The sequence below is a fragment of the Mesocricetus auratus genome, unplaced genomic scaffold (assembly GCF_017639785.1).
Source record: "Mesocricetus auratus isolate SY011 unplaced genomic scaffold, BCM_Maur_2.0 Super-Scaffold_6730, whole genome shotgun sequence".
NCBI lineage: Eukaryota > Metazoa > Chordata > Mammalia > Rodentia > Cricetidae > Mesocricetus > Mesocricetus auratus.
In genome coordinates, this window is record NW_024429184.1 from 81663385 (window position 1) to 81676636 (window position 13252).

Below are 13252 nucleotides of genomic sequence, written 5' to 3' on the forward strand. Positions count from 1 at the left end.
ATTCTCACAGCATCTCCAGTACTCCTATTTCCCAGAAGTAATCATGAACTTAGTCATTTTTCAGTCCCTCTGCTTAAACTCCTACATATCAACAGCCTGTGTTGTACCACAAATTGAACAGAACAGATGGAATCCAGAAACTAGTCGGAGCAGCCTTACCTGAGCTATGCTACGAGGAGCCCTGGGCACTGGGCTTTTCCCTCCGTGCTCATCCTGATGAATGACGAATGTAGCCAACTCTTGGAACACTGCTGGTCTTTAAGAAAACTCAGTAATCCACAGCGAGCTGTATTCCATCCTTGAAGATGAAACATTGGGCAGATTAGATGCACAATGGGCCTTTTGTGGACACCCTGCCCCCTGCTAATCGCTGGAGATACAATACAGGACACGTGGCTGTGCACGCTCAGAAGATTCCCATGGTGTGTTTTTCTTGCTGCTTAAGCTGGCCACAAGCTGCGGCGCTTTTCTGTGGATCAACAGAAAACAGATCGACAGCACCAACAGAAAAGAGCCAGGCGCAGCTGTGTCCACACGCGGCTTCCCCTCTGCCCTTAGCATCCCAAAGTGCTCTTACTAGGTGATTGCAACCTTCCAGCCTCAGGGTTAGGGTCATTCTCTCTGCCTGTGTGACTAGCAGGGAAGTGGAGGCAGGGTGAGTAGTGACCTCCCCCCAAGATTCAAAGTTTGTTAATGGGGCTGGGATCCTGGGACCAGCATTCTCTCCTGTCTTGACCAGCTGGTCACTGCTAAGGGCGGAGTCTTTCTCACAGTCCCCCATCTGGCCTTCTGTCTCCCTCCTTGTTTCTCTAGTAAGTCTATTTTGAGCAGTGCTTAGCATGTCCTTTTTGTTTTTAAGTTTTAAAGTTACGTTTTTACTTATTTCTTTCCTGGGGGCACGTGCAGGGTCAGAAGACTTGGAGTCAGTTCCCTCCTTCACCAGGAACGAATTTAAGTCACCACACTTGGCAAGTGAGGCACTCCTGCCCGCTGAGCCACTTTTTCACGTGCCTGGTTTTGGGTTTTTGGAGAGAAGGTGTTCTGCACCCAAGGCTGGCCTCAAACTCACTGTGTAGCAACTGAGAGTGACTTCCTGGTCGTCCTGCCTCTATGTCCCATGCACTAGGGTCACAGGTCTGCAGCATCATAACTGGCTTTAGAATATTTTGTCATCGGGCCTGGGGATTGAGTTCAACCCCATGGCATGCTGAGTGAGCACTCTTCCTCCGAGCCACATCCCCAGCCCTCACATCCTCCTCAGAATAACCTTTGCCCCAGGACCGTCCAGTTCCTTTCAGTGTCAAAGTTCCTCTCCTCTCTCTCATAAACGTGGGGAAGTGACAGTTGATTGTGACTTAAAACAACTTAAAAGTTAGATTTTAAGAATGAAGCTCTACCCTGGTCAGAACCAAGGACTACTGACACAAGCTTTTTTAGCAAGGAAAGTGGGCAATGGCTGTCAAAGTCCACATGTGAGTGCCCTTTGACCAGAGGTTCCTACATAGTTATCTAACCAAGGCCATGGTGCATTGGGCAAACTAGGAAAAGGAACTCCTCTGAGAAATGATTTTATGTCCATCTGCCATAAAGTAACTTCAGTAAATGCTTAAAGTTATGAGATCTATAGTGAGCAGTGCCCACCGTGTGCAGGATGCTGTTTCTGCCTCTGTAGGCGTCAGCCCTGGTTGTTGATGATGGCAAGGTATAAGAGGACATTATCGGCAAAGGATATTTATTAGAATAGCAAAATAAATGTTGCAAATGCCTGCCGGCACAGAATAAACTAACTATATTAGAACTTCTCATCATGTATTTATTTACTTAGAAACTGTTTCATATCACTCAGGCTAGCCTGGAATTCACATTGTAGCTGAGGATGGCTCTGAAATTCTGGTACCCCACCTCTGCGTCTGTTTTGCTTGTTGCTGGGGATTGAACCCAGGGCTCAAGCACAGGAGGTCAGTACTGTACCAACTAAGTGACAGCCCAGCCCTCTCTTACTGCTAGACGGCATAATAGTAGGGTGCATTGTAAAAAAGAATGAGTCAAATCTCTGCCTGCTGGCCAAGGAAACAGTGAAGCTGTAGCAAGTGGCAAATACCCAGGTGCATAAGAAACTTCTTATACTGCACTTCAGCGTCTGTGCATCTTTTAAAAGCAAAAGAAGCCGGGGCTGGAGGCACGGCTCAGCTGGTAAGAGTGTTACCTGCTCTTCCACCTTGGTGGCTCATGACTGCCTGTACCAAGAGCTCCAAGGGAGTTAATGCCCTCTCTGGCCTGCGCCTGGTACCTGCACACATATGGATCATGTACGTAAGTAAAAATAAACCTTCTTTAAAAAGAGATAATCTGGAGTGCCTTGTTTTCTCTTAAAAAAGATATTAAAGAAGTCACTAACAAGAACCTCCTAGGACAGCAATTGCGTGAGGGAGAAAATGGTTTAAATGTACACACCCAGGGACTATTTGCAGCTTATTGTTAAAAGTAGTTACCTTCATTTTTTAAAATAAAGATTATTAGAGTAAAAAAATGACAGGTCAGATTTTCCCCCCTGTATCTTTTAGCATAAAAATAAAAGCTATAAGGTACTTTTTCCTTATTCTGTACATTCCCCCAACAGAATACACTATAAAAAGAAAGAAGATGGCACAGTTCTGAGCAGTGAAGGGGGAGACAGATCTCTCTTCATTTGCCCCTTGATGCAGGCTTCCGGAGACAGAGTTGACATGTGATATACAACCATACATTTATTGTAGGAGAAGCGTATCATGAGGCATGTTCCTATCTCATGAACTCAGACCTAGCTGAGGACCTACCCAGCACTGGACAGGCCAGTCACCCACTGTCCACTTCCTCCTCACAGGCTGAGTGAGTGTGGGGGAGGGGTACACCTGTCCTTCTCCCTTCTGACTGTCCCTAGAGGAAGATTTCTAGGTACGTGATCCAGAAATTTAAACCACTATTGGAATTTATAAAAGGAAAGGTGAATTCTTATTACAAACTCTATGCCACATATGCACTCCTCCAAATGAATATTTATTCAGCGTACATACATACATATTTTTTTAAAAGAGGTCCAGGTAGTGATGGCACACACCTTTAATCCCAGCCTTCAGAAGGCAGGGCAGTCGGATCCCTATGAGTTCAAGGCCAGCCTGATTTACAAAGCTACACAGAGAAACCTTGTCTCGAAAAAAAAATGGATAAGAAAAGGACTTTGATGGGCAAAAATTACATTTAAATAACGTAGCAACCCCAAATCTAACAACAGAGTGACATATCTATAAGTTTCCAAAGAGGAAACATTTGTGTTGCACAACATTTAATTTTTTTTTCCTTTCGGGGTAGAGAGATGACTCAGTGGTTAAGAGCACAGACAATACTGCTCTTACAGAGGACCCCAGTTCAGTGGCCAGCACAGTCACAGGTGGCTCACAACAGCCTGAGACTCCAGCTTCAGGAGGGCCTCTTCTGCCCTCCCAAGGCACGTGTGCTCAGGTGTGCAATGCACACTCACATATACACACTCACACCTAAAAAATAATAAAATTAATTCTTAGAATTATTTTCCTTTCCAGGATGGATGATCCTTATAAAAACAGAAAAGTTTTCTTCTTTGGATTTTGCATTTTGTAGCAAGAATCTGTTCCAATGTCAAGGCACCAGACCTTGACTTTGACTACAAACTATGAACAGTTTCGTGTAGGCTGAATACAGTCCATTCTTGTAGGCACTACAAAAGAGGTTTTACTGGCCTCTTTCTGGGGCAAGCTCTTCTCCTGCACACCAGAGCAACAAATATTTCATCTTTAGAATTTCTGTTGGCAGACTGATTAGAGTATTTATTTGCTTATCATCTTTGCCGGACTGTCCTGACTATATCATTAAACAAGTATTGATTTATTCATTAAACTTTTATCAGGAATCTTCTAGGTCCCTGGCTCTAAGCCCAGCAGTAGAGCCCAGGGAAAATAAAGATGAATAAAAGATTAAAAATTATATGGTTCCATCCTTAAAAGACTTAGACTTTTCTGTTCAATGTTCACTCTGCCATTTGCTCTATACTCGGAGCCAGGACTACCGAGAGGTAAAGGATTAGGGAGGCATTTTGACCTTAGGTTTCTGCAGGGTGTGCCTGAGATTCAGCCTGAACTCTAGGGCTCCAGTTTCAGCTTGGGTCTAGTTCTGAATACAATAGTTTCACTGACAGAAAGATCATTTAGTGTCATTTTACATAAGATAATTCCAAGTGGTTGTGTGCCCTGAATAGAATTCTCTAGACATTAAGTAGCAGAAATAGGACCTAAACCTATGACACAGGCTCTTGGCTTCATTAAAGTTCTCCAGAGACACAGGACCGAGAGGCACATCATAAAAGGGGGATGCTGCCGGGCGGTGGTGGCGCACTCCTTTAGTCCCAGCACTCGGGAGGCAGAGGCAGGCAGAGCTCTGTGAGTTCGAGGCTGGGCTGGACCAACAGCCTCCAAAACAATACAGAGAAACCCTTTCTCGTAAAACCAAAATAAAATAAAATAAAATAAAATAAATAAAGGGATGCTTCCAGAGTCCTTGCAGGAACCAAACTCCATGAATGCCCGAGTCCCTTGTCTACACATAACCTCCCATATATCTGAAGTCATCTCTAAAAGATTTACAATGCTTACTACACTGTAACTGTTATATAAATGGTTTGTTACATTGTGGGGAAAATGTGCCATTACATAAAATGATCCATAATTAATTGAACATACATTTTCAAAACCCTATCTGTAAGTGATGAGAAAGACAGGTTAAACTACACTGAAAGGGAGAGAGATTTTAAGAAATTGGTCCACACAGTTGAAACTTGGTAAGCCCAAAGCTCATGCGATTCGCCCACAGGTTGGAGGTAGAGAGTTAAGCTGTGGCCTAAGATCAAGGACTTTCGCTTCCAGAATTTCCTCTTGCACAGGGGAAGTCACTCTTTGTTTCTTTGTTCTGTTCAGACCCTCTCCTGACCAGTGAGATGTTTGCATTACTAACAAGGAGAGTCTGAGGGATTCAAAGCCCAACCAATATGAACTCATCCAGAAGTCCCTCCACAGAAACAACCAGTCAGATGGCAAGCCAGCCAGATGGCTGGGGATCGGGTGGAAAGATGCTCACTGCCATGCCTTGTGACCAGAGTTCAATCCCTAGAACCCACATGGTAGAAAGCAGAGAACCAATTCCCTCAAGCTGTCTTCTGACCTCCTCCATACATGTATTCTGTCATCTCCTCCCCCATCTCCACACACACTTACATCAAATAAATGACTAAATATAAAAAAGAAAAGTAAGTTTGATCAGAACACTAGGCATCTTTGACCAGCCCAACTGACACATAAAATTAACTATCACCCTAAACAGGCATAATATTTATATCCTGTAATGTAAAGGCAATCATTCTTAGTTTTTTTTTTTTAACTTTTCCTCCTCTGTTGTGATCTAAGCCAATTCTTCTCCCAAACGTTACTCTGATTCGGGTCAGTTATTATTTGAACATGAAATATCCCCCTCCCCAGGCTTCTGTGTTGGAGGTCCAGCCCTTACCACTATTTTGGGGTGTTGTGGCAGATTTAGGAAGCAGGATCGCTGGATGAAGAGGGTCCCGAGCAACTGGTCTTTGAGAGGTCTTCTGCCACGCTATTCCTGGGGAAAGGAGAGCAAACATCTCTTCACCCTAGATAGGCACGAGAACAGACCAAGATAAGGATACTACCAAAGTCCAGCTTGGATAAGAAGCAAGTTTACTGAGGCCCTAACAGGAGTATGTGGCGGGGAGGCAGCAGCATAGACAACTTAAAAGCAGTTTTGTCTCCCAAAAGCCCACCACAACATGGGTGGTGACCCACAAAAGCTGGAACCCCAAACCTCTCCTGAGGTTGGAGAAATCGCTCCTCAAATATCCCTAATGCCTTGTGGAGGGAGGGACCTTGGGGATCTGGCAAGTTTCGGGTACTTCCTAAAACTTGTGACGTGTTTACTTCCTAAATCCTAAGGACCCTTCCTTTAGAACTTTCTGTGTCTTAATGGACCTCCATCAGGGATGGGATGTTTCAGGTAGGAGGAAATCCATATACAACAGAAATATAAAGTCCCAGCTCCACCCACCCCTTTCCCGGCTGCCGGAAAGAACCTCAGCTTCCATGTACTCTGCCACCATGAAGCTCTCTGCTCTTGCATGAAAAGAAGTTATCCATAGACTAAGCTAACTCTGGAACCAAGAAAAAATACATCATCCCTTCTTTTGAGTTGTTCTCGTGGGTATTTAGTCACGATGACACAAAGTAGACTAACACAGGAGCCTTCCGAGACCCCTGCCCAATTGTCTCTACCCTTTTTTCCACCAATCTACCCAGGATATTCCTTTTGGGGTCATATTTCCGGAACATAAAACCATGCTACCACTTTCTGGGGGACCTCGTTGTGAATGAAATATACACACTGTAGGTTAGCATCGCAGCTTATCAGTGCCTGGGCTGGTCAGCCCATGTACTGAATAATTTTTGTCAACTTGACACAGACTGAAGTCTTCTGAGACAAGAGACCCTCAATTGAGAAAATGGGAGGGTCCATCCCATTACAGGTGCCATCCTGGGCTGGTGGTCCTGGGTTCTATAAGAAAGCAGGCTGAGCAAGGCATGAAGAGCAAGCCAGTAAGCAGCAGCACTCCTCCATGGCCTCTGCATCAGCTCCTGCTTCTAGGTTTTTGTTCTGGTTGAGCATCTGTCCTGACTTCCTTCAGTGAGAGCAGTGATATGTTTCTTCCCCAGGTTGCTTTGGCCATGATGTTTCTTCACAGCAACAGAAACCCCAACTAAGATGGCCCAGCCTACCAGAGTTCTGGTCTGAACAGTTGGCTATCTGGGCAGTCCACACTGTCTACTCCGCCCTGCTTCTCACAGGCGCACGCACAGTTTTTCTCACACGCAGCTCTTCTCCTCCAAAACTGTCTGCCTTCCTGTCCATTTGTCATGGCCTAGACCAGGCAAAAATACCTTTGTCCTCGATTAGCTAGCTGTTCCTTCCAGGTCTTACTCAGACCTTGAACTGAAAGGCTTCCTGACCCACCCCTCTCCACGTACGTCATGTTCATGCCTTTACCTTGGCCAGTTTGCATAGCAACTCCACAGGAGTCGGTCCCCCCATTAGCTTTTCCTGGGCCCCATTTCAAGTCTGTGATGCCAGCTCAGGGTTTGAGGCATGAAGGGCCTCTAGCAATAGGTCCCCAATCCTGTGAGCCTTCAGTCTTCACACACTCTGAACATGTTCCTTCCATTTAACAGAGCAAGCACAGGTTTGAAGCGTTCCTCGCACTCGAATTTAATCCTACAGAAACAAAACAACCATTATAACACTTTGCTGGCTTAAAAAAACATGTTTTCTTCCTTCCCAATAGCCAATTAAAGGTTAAAAAAACAGCTTGCCAGGTGGTGGTGGTACGCACCTTTAATCCCAGCACTTGGTTGGCAGAAGCAGAGGCAGAGGATCTCTGTGAGTTTGAGGCCAGCCTGGTCTACAGAGTGAGTCCCAGGACAGGCTCCAAAGCTATAGAGAAACCCTGTCTCAAAAAATAAAAAAAGAAAGAAAACAAAGGGGCATTTCCCCATCTACAGAGACTTTACTGCTACCATCAAATAGACAGTGTTAACCAGGAACAGCACCAAACTGGGATGTTCGGTGTAGGTGCTGGAGAGATGCCTGGGAACACAGCTAGTGTGGTCATAAAGCCTGATAAACAGGCAAATAAAGAGGGAACTGTTCAGTGGGCAAGCTTCTAGAAGAGTGTAAAGATCACCACTCTTTAACAGGATTTTTTTAAATTAAGTAGCTGGCAGTTGTGCTTTTTAAAGCAAGTATAGATGAAGAGTTGTCTTCTAGTCTGTTTTTAGGGTTTGAGTTTGGGGCTTTCTACGGATCTGAAGAAAGTTATGAACGAGTCTCAGTGCCAGGACTCTGGAGACACACTGCTCATGTGAGAGTCTTCAGGGGAGGAGAACTACTCAGCTGTCAGGCCTTCTCTCTGTCTTCAATACCAGGCAGAAAGATTTACAATACTTCTATAGTCTTTTCTAGGGTGTGTGTTTCATTGAAATAACTTTTGTTTGGTCTGGGTTGAGTAAACCACAGTGAGATGCTATTTATTGAATGTGTGTTCTGGATGCAACGTGGTTTACACATACAAGGAAGCAAACAGATGAAAGAGGACAATGTTGCCCTTAAGAAATGCCTGGGAAAGGCTGGCAAGATGGTTCAGCAGGTAAAGGCGCTTATCCTCCAAGGCTTATCGCCCAAGTTCAATTCCCAGGACTCCCCTGGTGGGAGTAGGGAGCTTTCTCCTTCAAGTTCCTGCAAGTCGTCTCCAGATCTCCACCTCTCCACATGTGTGCACCACAGCCCCACTAAGTAAACAAACAACATTTCTGAAGAGAGTGGCATAGGTGATTACAAACCAAACTAGTGTCCCCAGTTCAGTTCTCCAAACTCTGTACCACATCCCACAACACAATATCCAACCGATCTCTCTGATTCCACCTGCTCAGCCCATCTTCAGGTCCTTGTCTTTAAGAGGTCTCTGCAATGCTACAGCCAACAAACATTATGTAACAGGTGGTTCTAGGAGTAGACAGGGAAATTTCCTTGGTGGTCTGAGCTAATGAACTTCCATCTGTTTATTCTGGCCATGTTCCTCTTCATTTGAATGAACCAGATCCAATGAAACGTAATCCATTTTTATAATTTATAATTTTTTAGATAATGGTTGATTTCAAGTTTGACTATTTTTTCAAGTTTTTTTAAAAAGGTTTTTTTATTATGTACACAGTGTTCTGTCTCCATGCAAGTCTGCACACCAGAAGAAGGCACCAGATCTCATTATAGGTAGTTGTGAACCATCCTGTGGTGGCTGAGAATTGAACTCAGGATCTCTGTGCCCTTAACTTCTGAGCCATTTCTCCAGTCTATATTTTGAGACAGGGTTTCACTGTGTAGTCCTGCAACTTGCTCTGTACACCAGGCTAGTCTTGAACTCAAAAGATTTTGTCTCTGAAGTGTGTGCCACTACCATTCAGTCGAGCTTCACGTTTAAAACCGACGTACTTATTTTTACTTATTTGTGTGTGTGAGCCTGCATGAGTGTCTGTCTCCATGCATTGCCTGTCTATAGACTGATCTTCTTGCACTATCTGGTCATCCCCTTTATCCATTTATTACTCACAATTCAAAAGAATTTGGAAAAAATCACATTTGCAATGAACATATGATAGCTTTCTTATACTACTTGTGTCCCTTAGGGAACAATGATGACAACTATTTATACTCCATTTAATTTGTACACGTTACCAGAAGCCATCTAGAAAAGGCCTAAAGTATACTAGAGAATGTGAAACGCATTTCGTCCCATAGACTTGAGTATCCAGGATTTGAGTGCTATGGTTTTGGATGAAAATGGCCCCCAGAAGCTCACATACTTGAATGATGGGTCCCCAGTTGGTAAAATAGTTTTGGGAATTGTGGTGGTTTGAAAGAAAAGGCCCCCAAAGGGAGTGACACTGTTAGGAGGTGTGGCCTTGTTGGAGTAGGTGTGACAGACAGTGGACTTCCTACTGCTTTGTGGTCAAGATGCAGCACTCTCAGCTTCAGCGTCATGTCTGCCTGCTCCCTGCCATGAAACCTCTGAACTGTAAGCCATCCTAATTAAATGTCTTCTTTATAAGAGTTGCAGTGCTCATGGTGTCTCTTCATAGCAATAAAAAACCTAACTAGGACAGAAGAGATTAGGAGGTGTGGCCTTCTTGGACAAAGTGTGTCACTGGGGGTGGGCTTTAAGGTTTAAAAAGCCTGACAGGCCCAGTGTCTCTCTCATTCTCTTTCCCTCCCTCCATTCTGCTAGTGAATCAGACGTAAGATACTGCTCCAGGGCTAAGCTTGGATTTGTAATAAGCATAAGGACCACTTCTATTGATGGAGGATGAGAAGTGCATGGGACCTTTTTCATGAGGATGGGCTTCATAAACACAGACAAAGCTCAGGATTGGGGGAGGGACTCAGGAAGACTTGCTCCATGGAATAGCAAAAAGATCATGGGGTTAGACAACATCCACCCCAGCCTTCCAGGTGATGAGGCATTAGTCATTTTCTTCCTTCGGGGGCTTGTGTATTTAACAGTTCTGGTTCCTTCGATGCTTTCCCTAAGCTGTGCCTCTATAATATATGAGAAATAAAATGTAATTTCTGAATGTTTAACTTAGTCTAATTAATCCACAGTGTCAGCCAGCTTCCTGAAAATGACGTAATTTCATTCTTCATTGTGGCTGAATAAAACTGCATTATGGAGGTGGGAGAGACGACTCAGCTAATTAAGAACACTTGCTGCTCCTGAAGAGGATTTGAGGTTGGTTCTCTGCACCCATGTCAGGTAGCTCACAAGTCATCTGTGACTCCAGCTTCGTGATATCTACTTGGTGCTTTCTCTGGCCTCTGAGGGCACCTGTACCCATGTGACATACAGACACATAAATAAAAAAAACATTATGTATATAAGCCATATTGTCCATATCCTGCCACCTGCTGATGGACATCTAGGCTGATCCCTAACTTAGCCGTGGCCCCAGTGCTTAAATAAACATGGATGTAGTAGTTCCTCTGTGCTAGGCTGAACCCTCTGGATATATCCCAGCAGTAGTATAACTAGGTCGTACTGCTGTCCTATTGTGTTACAAGGACCTTCTATATCAAGTCTCACAGTAATTTCAATAATTTGCATTCCTACCAAGTGTCATATGAATTCCTTTATCCCCTCTGTCCTTGTCAGCATTGGTTGCTTTCTTGATGAGTAGAACAGAATAGAAGATACTCTGATGGATATAATTCAATGCAGGTGCAGTCTCAGCTACTCAGGGGGCTGAGAGGATCACATGAGCCCAGAAGTTCAAAGCCAGCCTGGATAGTATAGTACAACTCTGTCTCTTAAGAAAGATGAGGCCGGGCGGTGGTGGCGCACGCCTTTAATCCCAGCACTCGGAAGGCAGAGGCAGGTGGATCTCTGTGAATTTGAGGCCAGGCTGGACCGACAGCCTCAAAAAACAATACAGAGAAACCCTGTCTCGTAAAAACCAAAAAGAAAAAAGAAAAAATGAAAACAGCAGAACGTGCCTTACCTAGTGATGTGAAAATGGTTTCTTGAAATTTCTATTGCAAGTTTGCATGTGTGTATGTTTGTTTCGAGTTAACATAAAATAGATTTCTTACAGTCAAAATATTAAGAGACTTATTGAAATATTGAAGTACTAGGGTAACCCACAAATGTACACAGTTTTGTGTGCCTATCAAAACTTTAAAAAAAATTAAGCCTCTGAACTAAATGTGAATTCCCACAAAGGCGCTCATTAGCTACCTGGCAAATATTTGTGGGACTGAATTGATTTGCTTGTGTGTTTGCAAATTTACTTAATGAACACTGAGACTGCATCTGTGATACTGACCCTTGCATCTTTTATCTAAGTTTATTATAAAGAGAAGATACCCACAGGCTGTCAACAGTTCATGGAGGTCAATAAAGGTTCTTTTGCTGAGACAAATCATCCTGTTTACCAGGACTGCTTCATAATCTTTAATTTGCCTTCAAACCCCGCCTGCTTTAAGGAATGGAACCTGCCCAGGAGAGCCCGCAGTGCAATGGGCCATCAGCAAATACAGTCTCCCATTTCTTACCAGCTCCAGGAACAACGGTTCTCTCCCAAGCCAGATCTTCCCTCACAGCATGTGTGAGCTGCGTCCTATGGTCCTCATAGATGACATCATAGGTCCTGACCCCCAGTTGTTCTGGCCTTCAGTGCTGAGCACTTTGTAATGTCCTTTCCCGAGGCTGCACTGCTGTACCCAGTACCTGGTACCTAGCACGTCCCTGAGGCATATTCTTTCCACCAGGGGACACAGGTTCCTGTTGTCCTGAGTCACCACAGCGTTTCATTTTGTTTGCTTTTTCTTTTCCCCGTTTCTTTTTTTTAATGATAAGGTAACTGAAGCTGGCCTGGAGCTTATGAGGTAGCTCAGCTTGGCTTGGAACTCGTGGCAACCCTCTTGTCTTAGCTTTGCCAGCGCTGACATTACATAGGTGTGTGCCAACATGTCCTAACATTACCACGGCTCTCAGTGCTCAAGATGGACCCCAAAGATCTTATGCTGCACCCCGGGAACCTGCAGCTTGCTGGGCCCAGGACACCCCCACAGCTCCTCTCTCCTGCGGAGTTTTCTGCCTGGCTGCCTTAGTGGGGACAGGTCTATCAGTGGAAGAATGCAGTAATGACTAACCTTTGCCCTTCTGGTAGCCACCTACTGTGAGGCTTTGAAGGCCTTGAGGGTGAGGAGGACAAAGCTCCCTGCAGCCCTCTTCCTGTCTCAGTCTCCCTCCTCCAAAGGAACCCTTCCTTTAACAAGGAACCAGTGTCACCAGGGTTACCAGTGTTCACAGCCTCCTCTAGTGCCTGCCATTGTTTCCAGAGGAAGTTCTTTACCTGTCTCTGCCACTCTACTGAAGGGTGGGCAAGTTCTACTGTCTAAACTCTGCAGCCCTGAAGCCACACTGTGGAAGCCCCAGCTGGGCCAGGCATGCTCCCGTGTCCCCCTCTAGAGCATTCGTAAGCAAACAGGTGGAGACTTAACACTTACACAGGAAGCGGCCGACATTTTGAGAGCTGTTTCCTCTGCTGTGGACTTGGTCTACCCTGCTCTCTTTAGGGTATTTGCCGGGCTTCCTTAGCTTCTCTTCAGTCAGACTCAGTCTTGGAATTACACCACTTCCTCCTCTTGAGTTTAGATTTCTCCAGAACCTAGCAGACACATGAATCATTACTAAGGAACCAGCTGCCTCTGTTGCCTGCCCTGGTCATGTACAGTTCATTCCAAGCCCAAGAGTATGAAAGAGCAACGTAGTCACCCTTCAGGACTGAATTTCCCAGACAAATGCAGCATTTCCTATATTCCCTTCCTCCAGAGTGATGAGTCATCACTAAGGAGGCTGTGTGAGCGGTTCAGTGGGGAGTCAGCCCTTCAAGACTCTAGAAGGGCTAGATGGACACTAGATCCCACTAGCTTCCTGGAGTTTACAAAGGGCTGGATCTGAGTACTCTTGGTTCCAGATTCAAACATCACACTTGCCACTGTTTGTGTCTCAGAGCTACTCCAGATTTCTAGAACTTCAATGCAGACAGCTCAGGAGTAGTACAAATCA

General features: G+C 44.8%; 1 protein-coding gene across 8 annotated transcripts in view; it reads right to left on the bottom strand.

Moving 5' to 3' along the window:
- Positions 1 to 12831, bottom strand: part of Mro (maestro) — a 34955-nt gene extending 22124 nt beyond the window's left edge. For 7 of the 8 annotated variants that reach the window (XM_040741615.1, XM_021229813.2, XM_013116732.3 and 4 more), the window contains exons 1-4: positions 12691 to 12831; positions 7126 to 7350; positions 5572 to 5701; positions 160 to 298 (exon numbers count right to left, since the gene is read on the bottom strand). The gene's annotated coding sequence lies outside the window, so the exon portion shown is untranslated. The remainder of the gene's footprint in view (positions 1 to 159; positions 299 to 5571; positions 5702 to 7125; positions 7351 to 12690) is intronic. The other variant, XM_040741614.1, reaches the window with a different exon arrangement.
- Positions 12832 to 13252: the final 421 nt, after the last annotated feature.